General features: G+C 49.1%; 1 long non-coding RNA gene across 1 annotated transcript; it reads left to right on the plus strand.

Moving 5' to 3' along the window:
- Positions 1 to 24,661: 24,661 nt before the first annotated feature.
- LOC120964882 (uncharacterized) lies at positions 24,662 to 26,249 on the plus strand. Its single transcript, XR_005757114.3, has 2 exons — positions 24,662 to 25,775; positions 25,872 to 26,249. It is a non-coding gene; the product is annotated as an uncharacterized lncRNA (long non-coding RNA).
- The last annotated feature ends 241 nt before the right edge of the window (positions 26,250 to 26,490 follow it).

Consider the following 26,490-nt stretch of genomic DNA (forward strand, 5'->3'; position numbering starts at 1 on the left):
TCGATTATGAAGGGTGTGGTTCTTGTAAAGCTTCCCAACAAATCTGATGCGGCCCGTCTTCATGATCATGTTTATGAGTGGAAAGACCACTCTGTTAGGTTCTCCAAGGTTGACAAGATGGTGATGGTGCATGTAGACATCTCTCACGAAGTCCATGGCCTAGTCAGTTATGTGGGGTTCATCCCGTAGGTCAGTGGCAAGAAATAGTCTACAGAGTTTAATTAGTGCAACTTTGCTTGTCTGTAGTAAGTACTATTGTTCAGTACTTGATTTGTGTTTGTGAACCTTGTATTGTTTATTAGTACTGCCGCTTTTGGTGTGTGGTCAGTCCTGAGAACGGTCTATGTTAATGTCTGTCCACTCAATTCAGTCTGTATATTTTGAAGTATCCAGATCATCTTTTTTGTGAGGACGGTTTATCAATTATGGTTACACTCCAATATCTGTATGCATTGCAGGGTTTATCGCACCCATCGGGATTTCCAGTCCCATGGATGTTCGGTCCATACGATTTGTCATGACCTTTGGACTGTCCTGCTTGTGGGAGTAGGCGGCATGCCACCCGTAGTGGATGATCAATCTTCTATTTAGTACTTCAACATAGTGATTTCCTAGTAAGGATTCACTCGTGTCACATCAAGTAAATCTTATTGATTTACTGTCTAAATCTTATTGATTTAATGTCATGTTTTCTTTCTTTTCCTGCAATTTTACGATGCAGGTTTTGCCATGTGACATTCATCACAGAATAAACCGTTTGGTTTCCTCTACGATGGCTATTTTTGCAGGTTTCACTTGTTATGTCGTGTCAGTAACGAAGGCACTGTCCATCACTTATATTACTGGAAAAATTGGATCAGTCTGTTGTCTCAGTACAAGCTGAATCCCTATGATGAACTGCAGTTTGGTTTAACAAAAACGCCACAATTAGTCCTTCTCGCGTTTAAAAGAAATGAAGAACAAACTAGATCACGGTCACGAAGCCTAGTCAAGTTAGAAAGCTGATCATAGCAGACCAGACACGATCGCCGCTGTCTCGCACATCGGTACCACCTTAAGCAACGGATCGAGCACCGGCAGTTGCTCTCGCACTGACAGCCGCAGCAGCTCAGTCGTCTGATCTAGCTGAGGATTGGGCACCGACCGCATCAGCGGATCAGGCTGATCTACCGGAGGATCGGGCATCGACACCGGCACCTGCTCCGACACCGGCACCAGCTCTACAAGGAGCACCATCTCCGGCAACAGCGGCGGCTTCGGCACCTGCACCAACACTTGCACTTGCATCTGCTTCAGACCGTGCAGCGGCAACTGAACGAGCAGTTGCACCGGCAGCAGACTAGGCTGCAGTTCGCACTTCATATACCAAAGTCCTTACAAAAACCGACATGTCCACCTTCTTGGTAAGCATTGGCCGCCCAAGTGTTTCTTTCTTTTTTATTTCCATGTTGTTTCGCATGATTCACTGTGTTGATCTAACTGTTTGGGTATGTCTTCTTGTTTGCAAACAGAGAATTCCTAGAGCAACGAGGGAGTCGTTCAACAATCCGGGCGACAACGGCCAAATTTCTCTTACCATGCGCAGCCTTGGTGTGAATGAACCTGCTCAATATACCGTAAGTACAAAGGATGGTCGCATGATGATTGATGCTAAAGGATGGTCAAGGTTCAAATCTAAATCATATCTTGCGGTAGGGGATGATGTCAAAATCGAACTTTCTCGGCAAGGAGAGCTGGTCCAAATCAACTTTGAAATTCTTCAGTACTGCCGAACTGATCTATCCGCCGAGAGATTTTGATGTAATACTCTGGCATGGTGAAACAAGTGTCCTGTGTGTATAAGTAGTACGACATATCATTGATAGAATTGCAACTCTGATTGCTGGTTAGGAACTGTCGTTTGATTTCATTCCAACAGCTGTTGTGCTTTATTCAATTTTGTGTATTCGCCTTGCGACAGCATCTAAAACCAGCACCATACCGACCGCTTGCAATATGAAAAACATTGAGGTAGAACACATGGTCCCCCAAACATGCAGGCCCACCAGCCTATGGCCCAAAGTCCAGAACCGTGAGCCTGTCTGAGTATTTCTCAGCTGAACCGCCATAATGCCCGTGCGTTGCACGTAACATCAAGATGCATTTGTATGAGTATTTTATCATGTGAGAGAAAAGGATGAACGAGGGAAGGCCTTATTTGCAAATGCGGAGAGGTGTGTGGGTACCTTTTTGCAAAATTGCCATAGTTTCTTTCCTATCCGTCAGATATAAATCGGACGGCCTATATTGCAGGATGACAGGCACACCATCATCACCAACTCGTCTATACCGTGTTAAAAAACTCTATTTTTTATAATTATATATGTTATATATATTCCCCTTGATTTTTCTTATGTATAAAGTTGTGATATAAAAGATCTTTATATTTCTTTACAGAGGGAATATCTCTCTGTCAAAAATATATTTATGTGTAATAACTAGTTACTCCTGTCTTTCTACTTCCTTGCGCTGAGATGTGGGGCATCCGGCAACGGGGTCCACATGCCATATGCACCAAATTAGAGTGCACAACTGCACGGTAGACACACCTCGGTCGTAGCGCCGCATTAATGCCCAATGAGCCGTCAAATCACAAAACCCCTCACCTTTCCAGCTTCAGCAGTAAGCTAGACGGACGAAGCGGCAATATTTCACTCGGCCTGAATCCCTTCTCCCTTGTCTGCTTGTTCAGAGAAAACCCCCGCTCGGCGATTGCATAGGGTTTTCTCATGGAGAACCTGGTACGAATTCTTCATCCATCCCCGATAAATCCAAGTCCCTTGGTCGCGGGTACTCCTAGGATGGCAGCCGCCGCCATTGATGCATTTTTCTTCCTACTGAATCTAGTGTGTTTCATTTGTAGTGTCCAAAGTGCGAGGACCCTACAGTTTCTGCGCCCTCGGCGAGACGCCACACTTGTTCCTTCTCATCCTAACACAGGATTTTAAAACGCGCATAGTATGTTCCTAGAATCCTCTTTTCTATCCAGGAGGGTGAGGTTTTTTGAACATGATGTCGACTAACTTGGAAATTTGGATTGCTATATTTGGATAAAAGGTACTAGTACCGTGGTCAACACTGACGTGAAGGAGGAAAGTATTTATAGATTTGGATATAGGGAATACATTGTGTTCTCGTATTATTTTTCCTGCAGTGCATTCCTTGCTCTGCCAGAACACATGTACTCAAGATGCTCGGCCTTGCCATAACTGAATACACCAGTTTAATGGTAACAGTGAAGACAAGCCATGGATATAAGTTTCGAGTTGGGTTCATGAACCAAGAAGATCGCCGCTTTTTATGGCCGAACTTGGATAAACTTTCTCAAGTGTTACGGACTAAAAGTTGGCGCACGAATGTTGATGGAAATAGCAAAACCTGGTCTCATCTTCACTGCGATCTTCCACCCAGACGTCGTTCCAATTGTTCATCCATGTTAGTTTTGTATCTGGTTCTTGCTTGTTGCCTCGATTACTTCTTAATACACCTATTCTGTCTAACTGATCACAAGTTAACTTTAGAAGTAGCAACGAATCTCTCACGAAGATGCTACTTCTAACTAATATTTTCTTATAATTGGTGGCACTTGTAGGTTTTTTCAGAGTTAAGCAGGCTGCTCATTTGTTATTCTGTAACAACTCAGCTGTTACTGATGGCACCGAAGTTGACTGGGACAACATCCACAAGTTCCTACACTTTATTGATCGTCTTGAGGTCCTTGTGGGGCGTTTCAATGGTGGAAGGCCACGTGGGATATGTGTGCCACTGCTGCACTCGTTGAACAGATCCAACTGTGTCGAGAAACTTATGGTACGAGCTGTTTTCTGTTATACATGTTGTTCATAAACTATTGCTTATACACAGTTTTACAGCTGTGATCTTCTTGAAACAGAAACTGCCCAGTTCTATTGTTCCTATACAGATGCCTGACCATGGTCGGCTCAGACTTGCGCTTGGTCACAACATGATGTTTATGTCGACCTACTCCATTCCCCTTGGAGGTGAAAAGATACTTATTCATGGGTGGTCTCAAATAATGAAGGCCCGTCCATCTTGGAGAATAGGACAGAAGATTATGTTCCTGCTTTTCCATGGCTCTAAAGCGAATATCCTGTTTATTGACCACATTGCGAGATGAAGCCGCTTTTATAAGGTTGTGGATGTGCGGGGTGGCGCCTGGGCCTTGTCCTGGGGCTTGGCGGCCTCACCCTTGGTTAAGTGTAGGCAAAGTAGCACTGTTCGAGGCGTGGTTTGTACGGCTGAACCTGTATAAGTACTAATAATGCTTTCAGCTATGGTTGTTTAGTGCCCCTGCTGGTTTCAGTTAAGGTTGTTAAGTACTCCTACTGCTTTTACAGTCTGTCGTGTTTCTTTAGTCCTGTCTTCCTCCAGCCGCCAAAACCAAACCAGCGCCGGCGGGGCCGCCTGCTTCTGCCTCCCATGGCTGGCTGCGCCTCAGCGCACGCATCGCCGCCCCACCGTCTCCTAAATCATTAACGCCGACGTCCGAGGCCTCGCCGTCGTCCTCCGCGCGCTTTGGTGCGCTCGCCGCGGCGCCGCCCGCTCGCGTTGTCAACATGGTCAACAAACAACAGGAATCGGCAGAAGTACGTGGAGAGGATGACATTAGGGCCCACCATGTCAGCGTATGGAAAAATAAAATGCTTCCTCCTAGTGTTTTCCTAACATCTGGGACCCACGACATTGTGAGCGTATATAGTCAATAGACAAGAGAACAGCACAAGATCGGCTGACAACTAGGATGTAGCAACTCGAGCAGTATTTTTTTTGTTATTGTTGAGACGGAGCAGGGTTTGAACTGGGCTGTGGCCCGTCTAGCCCAGGTTTATATTTTATGTTCACCATGTGACCAGCCCAGCTATTTTTTTCATTGTGCAAATGAGCCCAGTTTATTTTTTCTAAAGAATACCCAATCCAGGCCTACTTATTTTTCTACGCCCTAATGGGCTGCAACTCTTTCAAGACGCCTGCAAATCTTAAAAGTAATATGAAATGGGTTGTAAATATAAAAACAGATGACAAACTGGCAATTACTTTATAATTTCTGAATTTTTTCACATTTTTAGATTCCTATTTCACTGGGCATTAACCTAATTTAAATATATCTTCAAAGTACTTTAAATCTAGCTCGACATTTCGGTATTAAGAATAGTTTGGAACCCACAGAAATATGTGAAATTGGCCCTGGCCAACCAAAAAAAGGACTGCAATAAATTGCATAAGAAGTCGCAATGAGCTATATATAAATTATTAAAAAAGAGGGAATGGTCTGACTTATGGGCCTATTAAGTTGACGCATATGCAAGATTTGTTTAGTTATTATATACGTCAACAAACGATTCTAGCAGACGTAACCGTTGGATGTCAATCCAACGGCCGTCGTGTTTCTTCAATCTCTGATCTTCTTGCTCTAGCCACCAAATCCAGCGTCGGCGGGACCGCCTGCTCCCGCCTCCCGTGCAGGCCTCACCGCCCCCTACTACTCCCACCACTGGCCAGGGCATCCCTCTACTCACCCACACCCCCTGTTATTCTGCGGCGATGGCAGCTTCACACCGCAGCCGAACCAGTGAACCCTCGTACTCCTCTCCGCGTGGGCATCCACTGTCGCGTCTTCCCGGCTCCGCGTCGTCCCCTTCCTAGGCCTCGCCGTCGTCCACCGCCCTGGTGCTCTCGGCGCGGCGTGGTCAACATGGTCAAGGAACGACTTCCATCGGAAGAGTACTGTCGTGGAGAGGCTGACAGCTGGGTCCAAGGCAGCTGCAAGGAAGTGCCTCCTTATTACGCGGAAAATAATTATTCCTCCACCCGACAGCAGGGACCCACCGGACGGGCCATCGTATTTGGCAAAAAAACGTTTCCCCCTGACTGCTGGGACCCACCAGACGGGCCACCGTATTTTGCGGAAAAAACATTCCCCCCCCCCCCCCCCCCCCCGCTGTCAGCTCGGACCCACCAGAAGTGCCTCCTTATTACGCACAAAAAAATGAATACTCCCCGTGCTAGCTGGGACCCAATATAGTGGGAGGCTAACTTGTGGGCTTACTAAGTTGACTGGGACGGAGGGCTTTGTCAACTTAGTCAATATGCATGATTCTAGCTCCGTTGACCGTACGATGTCCATCCAACGGCCGTAGTGCTTCTTCAACCTCTGGTCTTCTTGCTCCAACCGCCCAAACCAGTATCGGTCGTGGCTCGTGCTCCTGCCTCCCGTGGCCGGCTGCGATGCCGCGGAGGCCTCACCGCCCCCTACTACTCCCACCGCTAGCCAGTCCATCCCTCTACTCATCCACACCCCCTGTTATTCTGCGGCGACGACAGCCTGACACCGCAGCCGAACCAGTGAACCCTCGTACTCCTCTCCGCGCGGGCTTCCACTACCGCATCTTCCCCGGCTCTTCGTCGTCCCCTTCCTAGGCCTCGCCGTCGTCCACCTCCCTGGTGCTCTCGGCGCGGCATGGTCAACGTGGTCAAGGAACGACTTTCATCGGAAGAGTACTGTACGTGGAGAGGCTGACAGCTGGGTCCACGGCCGCAGCAAGGAAGTGCCTCCTTATTACGCACAAAATAATCATTCCTCCACCTGACAGCGGGGACCCACCGGACGGGCCACCGTATTTCACGAAAAAAATGTTTCCCCCTGACTGCTGCGACCCACCAGCTCCATCTTCGCACGCAAGGAAGTGCGTCCGGGCAAAAAAAATGATTCGCCCCCCTGACTGCTGGGACCCACCAGCTGCATCTTCGTAGGCAAGGAAGTGCCTGACAGTCGGGACCCACCTGGTCAAAGCGTATGTAGCGTTGTCATTCTGGTCGCGAACGTGTAACTACATACTGGTCGATGTAGAGGCGCGCACGTGTCGTAGTAGAGGCGCGCACGTAGCATGTACACGTATGTACAGCGGCCAGGGTGCAAGAAAGTAAATACGGCCACGTATGTACATATGGGCGGGGTCTCGAACGCCTACTCATGCATACGTACAGCCAGGGCTCGTGTACATGGCTGGGTCGGAACGGAGAAACAGAGTCGTCGTCGTGTTCATGGGGAGCCAACTGGCTGGGTCGGAATGGAATGTGTCGTCGTGTTCATCGGGAGGGCTTGGACGGAACAGCCGATGGAAACAAGGCTTGGCGTACCACAGAACGGAGGAAACGGCCTTGTGTTCGGCCGGCCACGTTCGAAACGGGATCCTTTTCATCGGGAGGGGTCAGGTGTACCGCAAAACGGAGGAAACGGACCTCCTACGGTCGAAACGAGGGTCCTGTTGATCGGGAGGGGTGTGGCGTACCGCAAAACGGAGGAAACGGACTTGTGTTGGAGCGTTCGGTCGAAACGGGGGTCCTGTTCATCGGGAGGGGTGTGGCGTACCGCAAAACGAGACTCCATGGGATACTGTTCATCTCCACCGTCGACCCCCTCCAGCCTCCACGGGCTACTGTTCATCCACCGTCGACCTCCTCCAGCCTCCACCTGCGACTGTTCATCCACGGGCGCCTGTTCATCCAGGCTCCACCGCACGCTACTCCACCGGCTACTGTTCAACCAGCCCTCTCCACGGGCTCCTGTTCAACCACCCCTCCATGGGCTACTGTTCATCCAGCCCTCCACCGTCTACTGTTCATCCTGTCCTCCACGGGGTGGTCCTGTTCATCCTGCCCTCCATGGGGTCCTGTTCATCCAGCCCCAACCGGCTCGAACGATCGGGGTCATGTTCATCCAGAGGCAACGCCACGGGGTCCTGTTCATCCACCCCCATCGGGAACTGTTCATCCAAACTGTCGTGGAATTGTCACGGCAGATGTCCTCGAGCAAGGACTTAGTCGTGGAGCCATCGCAGCTAGGAAGCTTAAAGGGGTTAAACGGGACAAAGGACACGAAGATTATACTGGTTCGGCCCCTTATGTTGAAGGTAAAAGCCTACTCCAGTTGAGGTGGTATTGCTTAAGGTTTCGATGACCATGAGCTGAACCGCTCTGCTTGGCTATCGATCTGATCTTACCTCTCCTGAACCGCCGCCGAGTCGTCCCTTTATATAGAAAGGTTAACGCCCAGCGGCTCTTAGAGTCCTGGCCGGCTCATAAACTGTGTCCGGCTCGGACTCTTAACTATTCTTGCCTTACACTACAAGTCATGCCACAACGGCGGTTTACCACTACGGGCCTTAAGCCGCCTCTGGGCCTTAGACCTATTACTAAACCGCCATCCTTAACCTGTCCTTGGGCTTCTTGAACGAGGAGCTATCGCAACGTAACCCGGCCCATCTACGGCGGGTTACACCAGTAGCTATATCCTCAACATTAGGCCCTAGATTGATTTGAACCGGTTCATGTCAATCTTCAGTACCTTCAGAGAAAATCTTCCGGCTTCTGTTTGCGCGAAGGCTATAACCCGCCATGACGTCATCTTCTGGATTCTTGGTAACCCGCCATGACATCATCTTCTGGATTCTTGGTAACCCGCCATGACGTCATCCGCCTTTAATGCTCGTTCCATCCAACGTATCTCAATGGATCCTTATCTTAATAACGATCCCGAAAATCGAGGCGCCTCTGCAGCTGGATAATCATGTCTTCAGCCTCCTTGTATCTCGCGCCCACTCATCAGCCGTCCCTTATAAATAGGCCCGGCCCTCAGGTCTTCGTCACTCTTCCCTTTCCATCGTCTTCCTCCTCTCGACACCCCAAAGCCCGAGCTCCGCCGCCGCCTCCGCGCATCCCATCTGCACCAACCAAGGCCGCTGCATCAACCTGTCTTGACCAGAGAACCGCGACGCATCTCCGCTGCTCGCCAGCACCAGTAAGTCCTCGCCATCCCGTATACTAGATCCACATTAGGGTTCGCAACTTCTTCTGTGTTCTTCGTGGTTCCTCGCGATTCCTTCGCAGTTCTTCCACAATGGCTCCCTTTGATCCAAGAGTAATGCACAACTCCGGCGGTAGTCGTTTCACGCCCATTTTCGATATTAGCAGACCCTTCTTGCTCGCAAAAAGACTTCATTTAGAGCTTATGAACTTCTCCGTATCAGTTTTTAGGTCTAGAAATTTTTCTTTTCCGGATGATCGTTTGATCCAAAATAATCCCTGTAATCTGTGAAACTTGTTTGTGCAACACTTAGGCAAAAACTGCACCTGTTAACCATGGCGGGTCATATCGCCGGCTTAAAAGAAGTCATGCTTTGTGAGATTTCTGGATCATTCGTAATAGAGTTAAATAACTTAATTGCTCATGATATCCACGGCGGCTTAAATAACCTGACACAATTAACCATACATCATTAGGCCCTTTCATGAGCCGCCGTCTTGAATACTGAACTGAAATTTTCCTCCGGCTTAAATTTGAACCAGAAACTTTATTTTTTCATAGGCTTCCATCTTTCACAATGCTACCTAAGGCTCCCAAAGCACCCATCACATGCAACTGGGTTAGATCCAACGTCACCGACAGCATCTTAGCTGATTTCGTGAAAACGGGTTATCTGCCAAAGAAAGAGGTCATGTCCTATCGTGCTCCTGACCCGTCAGAGGAGAGGCCTCAACCCAAGGATGGGGAAGTTGTCATATTTACTGATCACATGAACCGGGGCTTTGCTCCTCTCGGCTCAAAATTCTTCAGAGATGTCCTGCACTTCTTTGACCTGCGACCTCAAGACATCGGACCCAATTCCGTGTCAAACATCTGCAACTTCCAAGTGTTCTGTGAGGTGTACCTCGGAGAAGAACCCAGCTTACTGCTCTTTAGGGAATTATTTTACCTGAACCGCCAGAATGAATGTGCCAACGGGCCTAGCTTGGAACTTGGAGGAATTTCAATCCAACGACGGAGAGATTATCTCTTTCCTTATGCTGAGCCGCCAAGCCACCCGAAAGATTGGAACCAGACATGGTTCTACTGCCAGGACACTTCTCCGGCTGACGAGAACCCTCTGCCCGGCTTTCGCGCCCTGCGTCTGGAATCAAATCACCCCTTGCCAGACAAATTATCTCAAGCTGAACGTCAACCACCTACACCCACCATCAACAAAATCAAAGCTCTTCTGGGGAACGGCTTGAATGGTATTGATCTGGTCCGGGTCTGGGTTGCCTGGTGGGTGATTCCTTTAAGCCGCCGCCCCGGCTTGATGTGTGATTACACAGGCCAGAAAGATGATCCTCTACGACACAGTTCAGACGACTTACCTGAGGACGCCATTGATGATACCACCAAGTCGCTTCTGAACGAGAGCCTGGCAGATTACGGGAAAGTGGGCTTAAGCCCTTTCTGCAAGACTAACCCGGCTCCAGCGGTAAACCATTGACCTGAATGCTTCTCCTTCCATTTTAACGATTTTGTCTTAACTTACTAACCTTTGTTGTATTTTACAGGCTAATGATAAATTCTGGAAGGTCAAGTATGACCACGAAGCTGCCAAGAAAGCCAGAAAAGTTAAAAAAGCCGCCAGGAAAGCCGCTCCCCGTAAGAAGGGGAGTAAACCTAGCGCCTCGGATATTCTTCGTCTGGAAGACACCTCCGAGTCAGAGGTAGCTCTTGACTCTTTAGGCTCCTTTTTTAACCATCTTATTGACACGGATTATCAGCAGGAGGATACTGGAACAAGTCACGAAGTGAATGAAGAGGTAACTATAATTTCATCCGACTCCAAGCCTTTGCCGAGACGGAAAATTCGAAGAGTAACCCAGAAAGTAAGATTTTCACATCCTTTAGCTTATCAAGATCCTCAATTTCTTTTGAAGCGACAGATTTATGAGAGCCGGAGGCAGACCCGGACCAGCAAAGACGCAGACCTCTCCTCTGGCTTACCCGAAGCCTCAAGGAAGCGCCGGACTGAGGTTATCTCCGACTTATATCCTTTTCATCCTTTGGCGGGCGTCACTCGTCAACCACTCAATTCTTCTGATTCAAAATACCAGGGAACTTCACTTTCCTCTGGCGACTCAATGCAGTCTAGCTTGCCGGCCTTCAAGACCGCACCCGGGTAATGGTGATCAGCTTAATTTCTGCATATCTTACTCATGTTTTCGCACTAACTCTTTGACTTTCAGTGTACAAGTAAAGCCCAACAAGAGGGCGAAGAAAAATAAACCGGCCGAAGAGTCGGTCCTGACTGAACCTGAGGCTTCTGCTCATGAGCCGCCGTCTGCACCAGCTCCTGAGACCACCACTGCTCCATCTGATGAACAAGTTATGGAAGGCTCTGATAACCCGGAGTTCCCCAGCCCGGCTCATCCAGATGATCCGGACGTTGTAATCACCCGGACAGAGTTTTTCGAACTGGGAAGACCCACCGTGTTAGCTAGATGCTCTGCCAAGGAAGAACTTTTGGAACGCCGCAGGGCCAGGCTGGACATCACTGACTATGCTAATCTCAGCATTGGAGATATTGTGTCTGGCTATGTTAATCAAGTGCACAACAGCCGGGACCTGGAAATTGACATGGTGAAGCAAATACAGCAAAAATCTGAGGTATGGCTCTCTTGCTTACTCCATAGTTATCCTTACCATGCCAGCCCCCAAGTCTATGACTTATGATAAAATATGTTGTAGACTTAATACCGGCTTAATAATCACTGCAAGAACATCGGCTTACCTGGTAACACTCAAGGGCCGGCTTAAACAGCATAGTTGACCTGGTCCTTTCCTTACTTTAATCAAGTAGTTGAGCAACTTTACACATTAGCCCCCAAGTGCCAAGTACCTTTGCCTGCAAAGTGCTTGGGACTTATTTTCATGAACCGGCACTGTAAATAGAGCTTTTCAGCATACATTAGCCCCCACGTGCCAAGTGTCTTTGCTTGCAAAGTGCTTGGGACTTAGTGTTGCATTATAATCACCCTAACTGTAACCCGGAATTTGTGCAGGCCGCCTGTAAGAAATTTGAATCGGAAATCTCTGATCTAAAGAACCGCCTGAAGACTCAGGAAAGTGAGACCCAAAAGGCCAATTCCAAATTAGAATTCAGTGTATCTGCACAAGAGAAACTGAAGAAAAAGTTTGAAGCAGAAAGAAAAGCCTGGGCGGATGAGAAAACTGCCTTGCTCAACCGGGCCGAACAAGTGGAGGCCGCTCTTACTGAAAGAACCGCCGAACTTTCCGGCTTAAAACGCCATGTATCTCAGATGGTCTCCGCAATCTTCGGTAAGTTACTCTGTAAGTTTCTAACTAGTGTACATCGTTGATTTCCCATAAGTATCACCATTGCCATCAGCTCACCTGACTTTGTCATGCAGGCCCCAGGAGCTCCAATCTTAATCAAAATGTGCTGACCAAATTGAAGGCGGTTTATACCTTGGTAGAGTAACTTTACACCGGGTCACAGCCTGCCTTAGCCGTTGTGGCTCTGTCAAATGAAGTTCCTACTCACCTGGCAGATGTACTCAGGCAGCTTGCCGTACTTCCTCAACACTTCCAAGAGTTGAGACGGGCTTCTGCAAGAGCCGGAGCTATAGCTGCTCTGAGCCGGGCCAAGGCGTTTCTACCGGAGCTAGACCCGGCCGACATCGCCCTTGGATACCCTAGTTTGAAGGAAGACGGCACCCCCTTTGACCAGAAAGACTTCGCCGCATGTGTGAAGAGCGTGCGCCCGGTGGCCACTTTGATTGGTAACGATACAGACCTTACCAAGTATCAACCGGGCTATGACGCGGAGAATCAGAGGATCCCAACACCACGCTACGAAGCAGTCAGCCTGATTCCTCCGACTCGTAAGCATACCTTCGCCCCTGAAGTTGACCCGGCCGGGTTAATTGATGATGAGGCTCAGTTTGAAGCCTTGAGTGGCATTGACTGGAAATCATCAACCTTCCAGGTCATGGACACAACCGGAGGAGCGGAGAGGGATGACCGGAAACCTCAGGCCAACAACGCCCTTGATCTTGCAGGCGGCTCATATGATGTCTTAAAAGACGATGCCTCACCTTTCGGACTCGGGGAATCATGTAATAGAGTAGGACGAACACTTAATTTTGTCGTGCCATCGTGCACGTGTGTAGTGCTTAACTCCATTTAAACTGCTCTTTTACATTCTTCCGGGTTATGTTTGATCCTCTGCTTTCCTTAAGTTTAAATAGCTGTCTTTAATTGTCCTGCATAGAAAACAAGTCACAAGTCTCTTGGCGGCTTACCGCACGGAGAGTCATATAACCCGGAATATGAATCAAAGTCATAATAAACCGGCTCTCCATTATATCTTCGAGATACCATAATAGCATACCTGCGAGCCTTCAAAGACACTTCCGGTTTATGTAACCCGAGTAATGAGGTTGAGAACTCAACTCCGGTTTAATAAAACCAGCATATATAATGCTTATTATGTGCTATCAACATTATTAATCAAGGTTAAGCCGGTGGCATAAGGACCACCCTTGAATACTCTTGATATGATCAAAAGAACTGGTTTGCAAACCAAGAGATCTCAAAAAATTTAGGGGTTTATGATTTGAATACGACCAGAGAACCGTCCCAAAGGGGTTAAGCTAAGATTCGAATACGATCATATAGCCCCCAGTGGCTTTGGCATTGCCGATCAAGAGGGTACCGACAGCTATGTTCTCTTTGGTTCGAATACGACCTATGTTTGAACAGGAAGCCCCCAAATGACCTTGAGAGTTGTTTAACGACGCTGATTCGAATACGATCCACGTCGGTTCCCAAAGGGGGTTAAGCTATGATTCAAATATGATCAAGAAAAACTCCCCAATGAGCTCGGCAATATGCCAATCAAGTGGGTATCGACAGCTATGTTCTCTTTGGTTCGAATACGACCTATGTTTGAACAAGAAGCCCCCAAGTGATCATATTTTTAACGGCTAGATTCGAATACGATCATAAGCCGGATCAACCTCCAAATGACCATGTAATATTACAATGAAAATAACAATGATACATTTACCTTTGGAGGAAAAAAGGACAGAGGTCCTGCTTTATTATTTATCACAATATATACATGGCTATAGAAATATGTACATTATGAGAGCCGGTGGCTCAAGTGTAATAAGGCCGAAGCTGAGCTATGTTCCACGGCCGGCGGGTCTCCTCCTCTGACTTATGTGAATCTTTGTGCTCCCGAACATCTATAAGGTAGTATGACCCGTTGTGCAAGTTCTTGCTGACCACAAAGGGTCCTTCCCATGGCGGGGATAACTTATGTGCGTCTGTTTGATCCTAGATGAGCCGGAGCACCAGGTCACCTTCCTGAAAGACCCTGGACTTAACCCGACGGCTGTGATAGCGGCGCAGGTCTTGTTGGTAAATCGCCGAGCGAGCTGCTGCTACGTCACGTTGTTCGTCCAACAAGTCAAGAGCATCTTGACGCGCCTGCTCATTATCCGCCTCGACATAAGCCGCCACTTGAGGCGAGTCATGACGGATGTCGCTAGGGAGGACCGCCTCAGCTCTATAAACCATGAAGAAAGGCGTGTAACCCGTAGACCTGTTAGGAGTAGTATTGATGCTCCATAACACGGAGGGTAACTCCTCCACCCAACAACCCGGCGTCCGTTGCAAAGGGACTAAAAGCCGGGGCTTGATGCCCTTCAAGATTTCCTGATTGGCTCTCTCAGCTTGACCATTGGATTGAGGGTGAGCCACTGACGAAACATCAAGCCGAATATGCTCTCGTTGACAAAACTCCTCCATGGCGCCTTTAGACAGATTGGTACCATGGCGCCAACTGTCGTGGAAAACCAGAGCGAAATATCACCTTTTTCATGAACTGAACCGCCGTGGCTGCGTCACACTTACTAACGGGCTCTGCCTCAACCCACTTTGTGAACTTGTCAACCGCCACCAAGAGGTGGGTCTTCTTATCTTTGGACCTTTTGAAAGGCCCCACCATATCAAGCCCCCAGACTGCAAACGACCAAGTGATTGGAATCATCCTCAACTCTTGAGCCGGCACGTGAGCACGTCTTGAGAACTTCTGACAACCGTCACATTTACTGACTAAGTCCTCTGCGTCAGCATGATCCGCCTGCCAATAAAAACCATGACGAAAAGCCTTGGCCACAAGGGATTTTGAGCCGGCATGATGGCCACAATCCCCCTCGTGAATCTCACGTAAAATTGCTTGACCTTCCTCAGAGGAAACACAATGCTGAAAAGTTCCAGTGATACTGCGATGATGCAACTCGCCATTGATAATTATCATTGACTTAGACCGCCGGGTTATTTGTCTGGCCAAAGTTTCATCCTCAGGCAATTCTCCCCGGGTCATGTAAGCTAAGTATGGCACTGTCCAATCTGGGATAACATGGAGAGCCGCCACCAACTGTGCTTCTGGGTCAGGAACAGCCAAGTCTTCCTCTGTAGGCAACTTGACAGAGGGGTTATGTAGAATATCCAAGAAAGTATTAGGCGGCACCGGCTTTCGCTGAGAGCCCAGCCGGCTTAATGCATCCGCCGCCTCGTTCTTTCTGCGATCGATGTGCTCTACTTGGTAACCCTGAAAGTGTCCAGCAATGGCATCAACTTCGCGGCGATAAGCCGCCATGAGGGGATCCTTGGAATCCCACTTGCCTGATACTTGTTGGGCCACTAAGTCTGAGTCGCCAAAACACCTTACCCGGCTTAAGCTCATCTCCTTAGCCATCCGAAGACCATGGAGCAAGGCCTCGTACTCAGCTGCATTGTTAGTGCAGGGAAACATCAACCGTAGTACATAACGAAACTTGTCACCTCGAGGGGAAGCTAACACAACTCCAGCCCCTGAGCTCTCCAATTGCCTGGACCCATCAAAGTGAATAGTCCACTATGTATTATCCGGCTTCTCTTCAGGCACCTGCAGCTCTGTCCAATCGTTGATGAAATCCACCAATGCTTGAGATTTGATAGCAGTGCGTGGCACGTATTTTAGACCATGAGGCCCAAGTTCTATAGCCCACTTAGCAACTCTTCCTGTGGCTTCTCTATTTTGGATGATATCTCCTAGGGGAGCAGAACTGACCATAGTGATATGGTGGCCCTGGAAATAATGCTTAAGCTTCCGGCTTGCCATGAACACCCCATAAACAAGCTTCTGCCAATGTGGATACCGTTGTTTGGACTCAATGAGTACTTCGCTGACGTAGTAAACCGGCCGCTGAACCGGATGCTCCTTACCCGCTTCCTTACGCTCCACCACCACAGCTACACTGACGGCTCGTGTGTTAGCAGCGACATACAACAATAAAGGCTCCTTGTCGACAGGAGCAGCAAGGACTGGCGGCTCAGCTAGTTGTTTTTTCAAATCCTGAAAAGCAGTATTAGCAGCATCATTCCAGACAAAGTCATCTGTTTCCTTCATCATCTGATACCGTGGCATGGCCTTTTCACCCAACCGGCTTATAAACCGACTCAGAGCAGCGATACGACCCGCTAGACGCTGGACGTCATTTATGCACGCCGGCTTAGCCAGAGAGGTGATTGCCTTGATCTTCTCCGGGTTAGCCTCAATGCCTCTGTAAGAAACCAGAAAACCCAAGAGTTTGCCTGCAGGAACACCAAAGACACACTTGGCCGGGTTAAGCATCATCTTGTAGACCCGGAGATTATCAAAGGTCTCTCTCAGATCATCTACCAAGGTCTCCTTCTTTCTGGATTTGACCACGATATCATCCACATAGGCATGAACGTTGCGCCCAATCTGATTGTGAAGACAATTCTGCACGCAACGCTGGTAAGTCGCCTGTGCACTCTTGAGCCCAAAAGCCATAGACACATAACAGAAGGCGCCAAAAGGAGTAATGAACACCGTCTTCTCTTGGTCCTTAACAGCCATTTTGATATGATGGTAACCAGAATACGCATCCAAAAAACTCAAACGCTCACAACCCGCTGTAGCATCAATAATTTGATCAATACGAGGGAGAGCAAAAGGATCAGCCGGACAAGCCTTGTTTAGATCCGTATAATCCACGCACATATGCCAGGTGCCGTTCTTCTTGAGCACGAGCACCGGGTTAGCTAACCATTCTGGATGAAAGACTTCAACGATAAACCCGGCCACCAAGAGCCGGGCTACTTCCTCACCAATGGCTTTCCGCCTCTCCTCATTAAACCGCCGGAGGAATTGCCTGACTGGCTTAAATTTCGGATCAATATTGAGAGTGTGCTCAGCGAGTTCTCTTGGTACACCCGGCATGTCGGAAGGTTTCCATGCAAAGATTTCCCTGTTCTCACGGATGAACTCGATGAGCGCGCCTTCCTATTTCGGATCCAGATTGGCACTGATGCTGAACTGCTTAGATGAGTCACCTGGAACAAAGTCAACAAGTTTAGTCTCATCAGCTGACTTAAATTTCATTACCGGCTCATGCTCCGTGGTCGGCTTTTTCAAGGACGTCATATCTGTCGGGTCAACATTATCCTTGTAAAACTTTAATTCCTCTGTCGCACAAACAGATTCAGCGTAAGCAGCGTCACCATCCTCACACTCCAAGGCTATCTTTCGGCTGCCATGAACCGTAATGGTCCCATTGTGACCCGGCATCTTGAGCTGCAAATACACGTAACACGGCCGTGCCATGAACTTGGCGTAAGCCGGCCGCCCAAATAAAGCATGGTACGGGCTTCTTATTTTAACCACCTCAAAGGTTAGTTTTTCCGCCCTGTAGTTGTACTCATCTCCGAAGGCTACTTCCAGCTCGATTTTACCGACTGGATACGCCGACTTACCGGGCACCACCCCATGGAAAACAGTGTTGGACTGGCTGAGGTTTTTATCAGTTAATCCCATACGACGGAAGGTCTCATAATAGAGGATGTTGATGCTGCTGCCTCCGTCCATGAGCACTTTAGTGAATTTATACCCCCCAACCTGAGGAGCCACCACCAAGGCCAGGTGACCAGGATTATCAACCCGGGGAGGATGATCTTCCCTACTCCATACAATAGGCTGCTCAGACCACCTTAAGTAGCGGGGAACCGCCGGCTCAACAGCATTTACAGCCCTCTTATGAAGCTTCTGGTCTCGCTTGCACAGACTGGTAGTGAACACATGATACTGTCCACCATTGAGCTGCTTTGGATTGGTCTGGTATCCCCCCTGCTGCTGCTGCTGATTACCCTGGCCAGATTGCTGATTAAAACCCCCTTGAAAATTCTGAGAATTGGAATTTGAGCCGCCGCCCGGGCCATGAAAGCCGTCGGCGCCTGAGCCGCCGCCCTGCCCATTGTTGCCATTAAAAGCGTTGGAATTTTTGAAGGCTTTCATGATTGCGCAGTCTCTCCATAGATGAGTGGCCAACTTCTCCCTAGAGCCATGCCTTGGACAAGGCTCATTCAACAACTGCTCAAGCGTTGGGCCTGACCCGCCGGCTCGGGGAGGTGGTCTCCCTTTACGTCGGTGGTTGTTACCCTGTGCATTGGCGTTGGCCACAAACTCCATACTGCCATCAGCCTTACGTTTGTTACCCCCCTGGTTCATCGGGTTATGTTGAGGGCCCTTGCCATTGCCGTTCTTCTTTCCCTTCCCTGTCCTTTCATCATCCGACGCGGGATCCTTGGTACTATCAGAGTCGGCGTACTTCACCAGAGCCGCCATCAGCGTACCCATATCATTGCAATCGCGCTTGAGCCGCCCGAGCTTCATCTTCAGGGGCGCAAAACGACAATTTTGCTCCAACATTAAAACTGCAGAGCCGGCATCCATCTTATCAGACGAATGTATTATCTCTTTGACCCGACGAACCCAATGGGTTGTAGACTCGCCCTCTTGCTGCTTGCAGTTAGTCAAATCCACAATTGACATAGATTGCCTACATGTATCTTTGAAGTTTTGGATGAACCAGGCTTTTAGCTCTGCCCATAACCCGATAGAATTAGGCGGCAGTCCTTTCAACCAAGTGCGGGCGGTCCCATCCAGCATCATGGTGAAGTATTTGGCCATTGCCGCTTCGCTGACCTCTAGCAATTCCATAGCCATCTCGTAGCTCTCGATCCATGCTCCGGGTTGTAAATCAGCCGTATAATTAGGTACCTTCCTAGGTCCTTTGAAATCCTTGGGCAGACGTTCATTACGGAGAGCCGGCACCAGACAAGGGACACCTCCGGTCCTTGCAGGTATACCCGCCTCGATAGAAGCCGTCGGATAAACCGGGAGGGGCTGGTAAGCCGTCAACTGAGGCATCTGCTCCGCCTCTTGCCGTGCTCTGTCTGGGTCTGCCGCGTTAAAGGCTCCATTATGAGCCGGGCCGTGGCCAGCTGGCAAGTCACGGCGCCGGACGTTGCTTGAGCAGGTCGCTGAAACCATGTGTCTGCTATAACTTGGGCTCCGTCCTGGACGAGGGGTTGAATGAATCCTGTCCCGGCTATATGAATATGCTCCTGCTGCGCCAGAGCCGTCTGAAGTAGTTCTCTGACCCGGCGGGTTTCGACCGCCGTTGGAGAGTCGCCCTCGATTGGGAGAGCCGCCAGTCGCGCCGCTGCGGCGACCATGTTTTCCAACGGGTTGGCATAATGACCCAGTGGTATTGGAACGTACTGAGGCAGGGTAGTGTTCACACGGGGAGGCCCCATCACTTGTGGCTGAATCGGCGTTCCAGCCCTGGGTGCCGTGATCTCTGGCGGGTTACTGGGCCCGGCACCAGGCGTGTTGAAGAGGTTTCGAGGATCGTAAACCGGAGGGAGTCGAGATTGAGCCTTCTGATGCCTCCTTCTCATGATCTCATTGGATGCGTTCTGATCCATCGTGAGCCGGAAAGACTGTGCCTGAATCAGCTGAGTCTGGGCGTCGAGAGCCGCCCGCTCTGCAGCCATCCTGATCCCTTCCGCTGCCAGTTCTTCCTTGGCTCTTGCTATATCCAGCTTTAACTGTGCCACCTCTGCATCATGCTGAGCTTGATCCGCTGGGACGATCGTAGCGGTTAACAGGGCCGTCATCTTATCTGTGAGATCCATTAGCACCCGAGCCGGCGAGTGCGCAGGGTCCCCTGCCCCAGCAGCGGGGTTTTGAACAGGTTGTGCGCCGGCCATGAAGATTCCAACCCGGCTGGGCGGCTCAAAGGGGTCCGGAATACTGTCGCCATCGGAACAACCCTTGAGCCTGCCATCTTGAAGTTGATATAACGAGCCGGTCTCATCTGCGGACGACTCATCGTCAGAGCGAGCGGCCATCTCATCGCCAGATCCGGATCCTTTAGAGAGTCCTCCATGGACGCATCCCACGAAAGCACGCCTCAAGGCAGGCAGAGTCCGGGCGGGTCTCGCACGCTGAGCCGTCTCGATGAGGTCGGTGCAGAGGTCCGGCTCAGGGCCCGGCTCGCCAATCTTGCCAATGAAAACGTGGATTCCGCTGAAGGGGACCCGGTACCCGTACTCGATTGAGCCGGCCTCAGGGCCCCAGCTTGCATCGTTGATGTAGAGCTTGCCGCGGCGACTCTTGGTCATCCAGCCCACAGCGTATCCCTTGAGCCCTTCGAAGCTGCCCTTCAAGAACTCAAATCCACCGTGCGCTGGCCCCACGGTGGGCGCCAACTATCGTGGAATTGTCACGGCAGATGTCCTCGAGCAAGGACTTAGTCGTGGAGCCATCGCCGCTAGGAAGCTTAAAGGGGTTAAACGGGACAAAGGACACAAAGATTATACTGGTTCGGCCCCTTATGTTGAAGGTAAAAGCCTACTCCAGTTGAGGTGGTATTGCTTAAGGTTTTGATGACCAGGAGCTGAACCGCTCTGCTTGGCTATTGATTTGATCTTACCTCTCCTGAACCGCCGCCGGGTCGTCCCTTTATATAGAAAGGTTAACGCCCAGCGGCTCTCAGAGTCCTGGCCGGCTCATAAACTGTGTCCGGCTCGGACTCTTAACTATTCTTGCCTTACACTACAAGTCATGCCACAACGGCGGTTTACCACTACGGGCCTTAAGCCGCCTCTGGGCCTTAGACCTATTACTAAACCGCCATCCTTAACCTGTCCTTGGGCTTCTTGAACGAGGAGCTATCGCAACGTAACCCGGCCCATCTACGGCGGGTTACACCAGTAGCTATATCCTCAACACAAACCCCCTCATCAACGCTCACTGTTCATCCAGAGGCAGCATCGATCGGCTTCAGTTAGCAGCAGTAGCGAAGGAATCGCTCGATCGGGTTCAGTTAACAGCCATCGATCGATCGCTCGGGTTCAGTAACGCGTAGCCTGCAGTGCAATGGCTCGGGTTCAGTTAGAGCCCAACGCCTCGCACCCACGCGTGTGCGTGTACGAGAGAAACGCGTATCGCTCGGCCCCGACAACCCACCGTAACCGGGAACACCCCAATATTTTCCTCGCCCTCGCTTCTACCACGGTTTTTTTCGTCATGGACGGCCCAAAGAATGTCATGCAACTGCGTCTCCGGCCGCCCAGGACGAAAAGCCCATTTTCTGTCATGATTTTTTGTCATAGAAGTAGGACCCCACCACATCTATGATGATACCGTGTTTTGTCATAGAAGTGTAATAAGTATGACAGAAAAAAATTCGTTCGGCCCAAAATGTCACGGATGTGTCTTTTTTTTGTAGTGCTTGTTGGACTAATTCTTTTATCAAGTGTATTTCAGATGAATTCAACAGTGGAGTGGCGTGGACAAGAGGATGTGGAACCCCTTCAAGATGCTAAGGACAGAGGATTGGCAAAAGCTCAAAAGCTCAGGACTCTTCATTTTCATTTTAGTGATCCAAGATCACATTGAGTCCATAGGAAAAGCCAATACTATTAAAAGGGGGTGAGGTGTTGCTTAATGGCTTGCTTGCTAAAAGTGCTTAGTGATATGCTCCAAAGCCCTCAACCACTTTCTCATATCCACATATGTCCCAAACCAAAAGTCAAACTCGGCCCCACCGATTTGATCTATCCGGCGCCACCAAGTTCATTTGACATAGCCACTGCTAGAAACCCTAGTCATTTTGGTCTCACCGAGATGGAATTGCAAACTCTCTGTTTCCCTTCGTAACGTTTCGGTCCAACCGAGATGAGCGATCGGTCCCACCGAGTTTGCAATGCAAATTCTCTGTTTCCCTTTTGTAACGCTTCGGTCTCACCGAAATGAGCGATTTGGTCCCACCGAGTTTGCCTGACCAGCTCTCTGTTTGCCTATTACAGAAATCGGTCCTACCGAGTTTATGTGATCGGTCTCACCGAGATTACGTTATGCCCTAACCCTAATAAAATCGGTCCCACCGAGTTGACATGTCGGTCCCACCGAAAAGCCTAACATTCACATTTTGAACAAATCGGTCTGACCGAGTTTCTCGATTCGGTCCCACCGAGTTTGGTGATTTGTGTGTAACGGCTAGATTTTGTGTGGAGGCTATATATACCCCTCCACCCACTCTTCATTCGTGAGGAGAACCATCAGAACGTGCCTAAACTTCTATGATACATTTTCTGAGAGAGAACCACCTACTCATGTGTTGAGACCAATATATTTCATTCCAACCACAAGAATCTTGATCTCTAGCCTTCCCCAAGTTGCTTTCCACTCAAATCATCTTTCCACCAAATCCAAATCTATGAGAGAGAGTTGAGTGTTGGGGAGACTATCATTTGAAGCACAAGAGCAACGAGTTCATCATCAACACACCATCTATTATCTTTTGGAGAGTGGTGTCTCCTAGATTGGTTAGGTGTCACTTGGGAGCCTCCGACAAGATTGTGGAGTTGAACCAAGGAGTTTGTACGGGCAAGGAGATCGCCTACTTCGTGAAGATCTACCCTAGTGAGGCAAGTCCTTTGTGGGCGACGGCCATGGTGGGATAGACAAGGTTGCTTCTTCGTGGACCCTTCGTGGGTGGAGCCCTCTGTGGACTCGCGCAACCGTTACCCTTCGTGGGTTGAAGTCTCCATCAACGTGGATGTACGATAGCACCACCTATCAGAACCACGCCAAAAATCTCCGTGTCTCCAATTGCGTTTGCAGACTCCAATCCCATCCCTTTACATTCTTGCAACTTGCATGCTTTACTTTCCGCTGCTCATATACTCTTGCCATGCTTGCTTGAAATATTGTGAATGATTAAAATTGTGCTAAAACTCCACCTTAACTTGAAGAAATTAAAAACTGCTACCTTTCTTTGTTAAGAGTCTATTCACCCCCCTCTAGACACCTCTTCTCGATCCTTTCACATTGCCCGGGGCTGCTGGGGCAAAGCCCCTCGCGGTGGCCGGCGGCGGCGAGAGCTCTCTAGCACACATGTCTATTCCTCCACACCCCTCTCTCGATTGGATCTCGCCGCTCGTGCACGCTTGGCGCCGTCGCCGCCTGGCTGGGCCTCCTTCCCACGGCTCTTCCCCATCCGCTTGGCCTCAACATCCAGTCATGTGGACATGGTCCCTAGCGCCAGAGTGGTTCAGATCTGGACCGGCACGACAGTGGTGGTTGGGTTCTTCAGCTCCATCGGCGTACAACAATGAGGTGGAGCTCGGAGGCTCGTGCTGGGGTAGTCGCATCCTCGCGGATGTCGTTAGGACCCTTTTTTTAGACTTGGCTTCCCCGAAAGCTGTGATGGAAATGGATGACCACTCCGACCTGCAGCAGAGACTGATACCTCGCCAACGCATCTATAATTTATAAAATGTGTATGCTATATTTACACCAATTACATATGGTCTTGGTGCACTTTTATATTATTTTTATGGATGAACTTATTAATCTTGTGCCCGGTGCTAGTTTCTGTTTTCTGCATGTTTTTTGTTTTACAGAAAATCAATATCTAGGAAGGTCAAAACACCCGGCAATTTAATATTTTTTTACGGAATATATGTGATTTCTGGGCGAAGGAACCAAGGCAAAACAATGCCCGATGGCCCCACAAGGGCAGGTGGCGCGACCACCTCCCTGGCCGTGCCAGCCCTTGTGGGAAGCCATTAAGTCGGTTGGTGCCCTTCTTTTGCCGCAAGAAAGCTAATTTTCATGAAAAAAATCCCCTCAAATTTTCAGCCCGATAAGGTTTACGGATCTTCGGCTATAAAAGAACGGTGAAAGGCTAGAAAATTGTAGAGAAATAGAGAAGAAAACAAAGAAAGATCCAATCTCGGAGGGGCACTCACCCCTCCAGGCGCCATGGAGGCCAAGCACCAGAGGGGAGAACCTCTCCCCATCTAGGGGAGAGGCCATGGAGGAGCAAGCCGGAGGGGGAGCCTCTCTCTCTCTCTCTCTCTCGCTCCTGGTGGCGCCAGAGTGCCGCCGGGGGAACCATTATCGCGGTGATAGTCTTCATCAACATCGTCGCCTTCATCACCTTCCTCATCTCTTTTCACCGGTTCACTCTCCCGCAAGCCGCTGTAATCCCCTACTTGAACATGACGTTTTGGTGCTATGAATTATTACCAATGATTTGTGTCATCGCTATTTTGTTTGAGTAGATTTTTGTTGTCCTATGAGTTAATTAGTGAATTGCTATGATTGGTTTAAATTGATTGTGGCTATGTTAATGTCCTTTGGTGCCCATCATATGAGTGCATGCGTGGATCACATCATAGGGTTAGTAGTATGTTGATAGGACTATGTATTGCAGGGTAAGTGCAACAAAAACTTCTTCCTACCATAGAAATTGATACATACAGGATTGAAGGGGACCAATATATCTTAATACTATGGTTGAGTTTTACCTTACTGAAACTTGTTAGTATTTGCGAATCCTTGCTAATAGTTTCAATCATAAATGAATAGAATTCCAAGTAAGGAATGACATGTTGGCGGATGCCTCTCCCACATGAAAACTGCCATCACTATAGTAACTTAGCTAATTGTCTAGGGATAAATCTGCACACCATACTACCGTTATTCCACACCCACTATCGATAGAGTTACTAAGCTCCCAGGAATTGAAGGCCTGGGAGCGATCCGGTGATTTTTTTTCTTGTAACGGCCCTCGCATGTCAGTGTAAGCCTCGGTGTGAATCCCTCCTGCCGGTGCACGCAACCGACGTTTCCCATCTGGTCAACCCTCGATGCACGCAACCGACGTTTCCCATCTGGTCAACCCTCGATCAAATCTCATGCCGGGTGAGAAAGGAGATGGTCAGTCCACCGATGCTTGGATGAGGGGAATCGGTGAGGCCTTCGGTGGTCGACAACAGCGCCCCCGGTGGTCCTCGACGGAGGCGGCCACCTCCCTTTCCCCTGGCCACCTAGGGTTAATGTTACGAGCGAGCCCGCTGCTCTGCGCGGTCGAGCGCTGCCACCACCCACCGCACTAGAGATGGTCGCTGTTGTTTGCCTCCATGCGCCACCGTGCGGCGTCACTGCTGTGTGCTGCTCGTGCGCTGCCCCAGCTGAAGTGGCCGGCCCAGGCAGCTACTGCTGGCTCCTTGCCGTGCTTGCCGCTGTTTTTAATTATTGTTGCTTGCTGAGTGTATTGAGATGCTGATGCTTGATTGATTGTTCATGATGCAGACCACAAAATTGAGATGAATTACCGCGCGATGGGCAGCAGCAAGGTGCATCGGTTGTGTGCGCTAGCAAGAAGCAGCGGCAGGCAGCGACAAGGGCCTGCTGCTGGGAACAGCGTGGCTGCACCTGCGGGGAACAGAGAGTGCCTAGCCGGCAGGGAGGAAACTAGATTCATGAGGCAACTTGGGAATTTGGGAAATCTCAGGTGATCTGCTCGTTTCTTCATCCAAACGTGTACAAATGACAATTTGGTGACTGGTCAGGTGTGGCAAATTATCAAATATAATGTCAGGAGTGGAAAGCATCCCCATTTGATTATCTAATCTTCTAAAGACTAGGTCGCCTTGGATGGTTGCTTCTCATAGCAAGCACTAGGTAAAACATGCCCATTTGATTATCTAATTTTGTTGCATTTTTTATTTCCTTTCCTGAAGTTCTAGAGTGTTTTTCTCTGTCATTGATTTTTTGCAGTTTTTTTTAGCAAGCTCAATCTGATGCTCATGCGGAAGCTCGCTGTCAGCCTGGACAACAGTTTGTCAGGAATTTTTTGTCTCAACAACATGAGAAGTGGCTGGAACAGGAAGTAGGATGTTGACTAAGCTGACAGAGCTTTTAATGAGAAACAGGGAAGGAAATTGCTCTGAAGTAGAAGTTGCTTAACTGTGCAAGTTGCTGTAAATTTGGGTTTGGGTAGAAGACACATAACGTGTGCAAGTTGCTTTAGTTATCTGGTTGGAGAAACTTAGTTTCTTTCATGATATCATGGCGCACCCTGGCCGATCCTTCTGAATTTGTGTTAACATGCCTTAACATTATAATGGCTACCTATGAAGTCATAATTATTTATTATATCCATGGATTACTACATTATGTATTTCCTGGTCCGTGCTTAACAGTATAGTATACATGATCTTACCTGGGGCTTTTACGTGTCTTGGTAGACTTAAGTTTCTAAACATTTGATTTAAATTTGCAAGAGAGAACACACTCTTGCCTAGCGCATGATTCAGCTACAAAGTTAAATGCTCTGTCATTCGGCCAATCACCGGCGCGGCAAAGCGCGCATATCCTTCTAGATTGTATTATATTG

This window comes from Aegilops tauschii, chromosome 5 (genome assembly GCF_002575655.3).
Source record: "Aegilops tauschii subsp. strangulata cultivar AL8/78 chromosome 5, Aet v6.0, whole genome shotgun sequence".
Lineage (NCBI taxonomy): Eukaryota > Viridiplantae > Streptophyta > Magnoliopsida > Poales > Poaceae > Aegilops > Aegilops tauschii.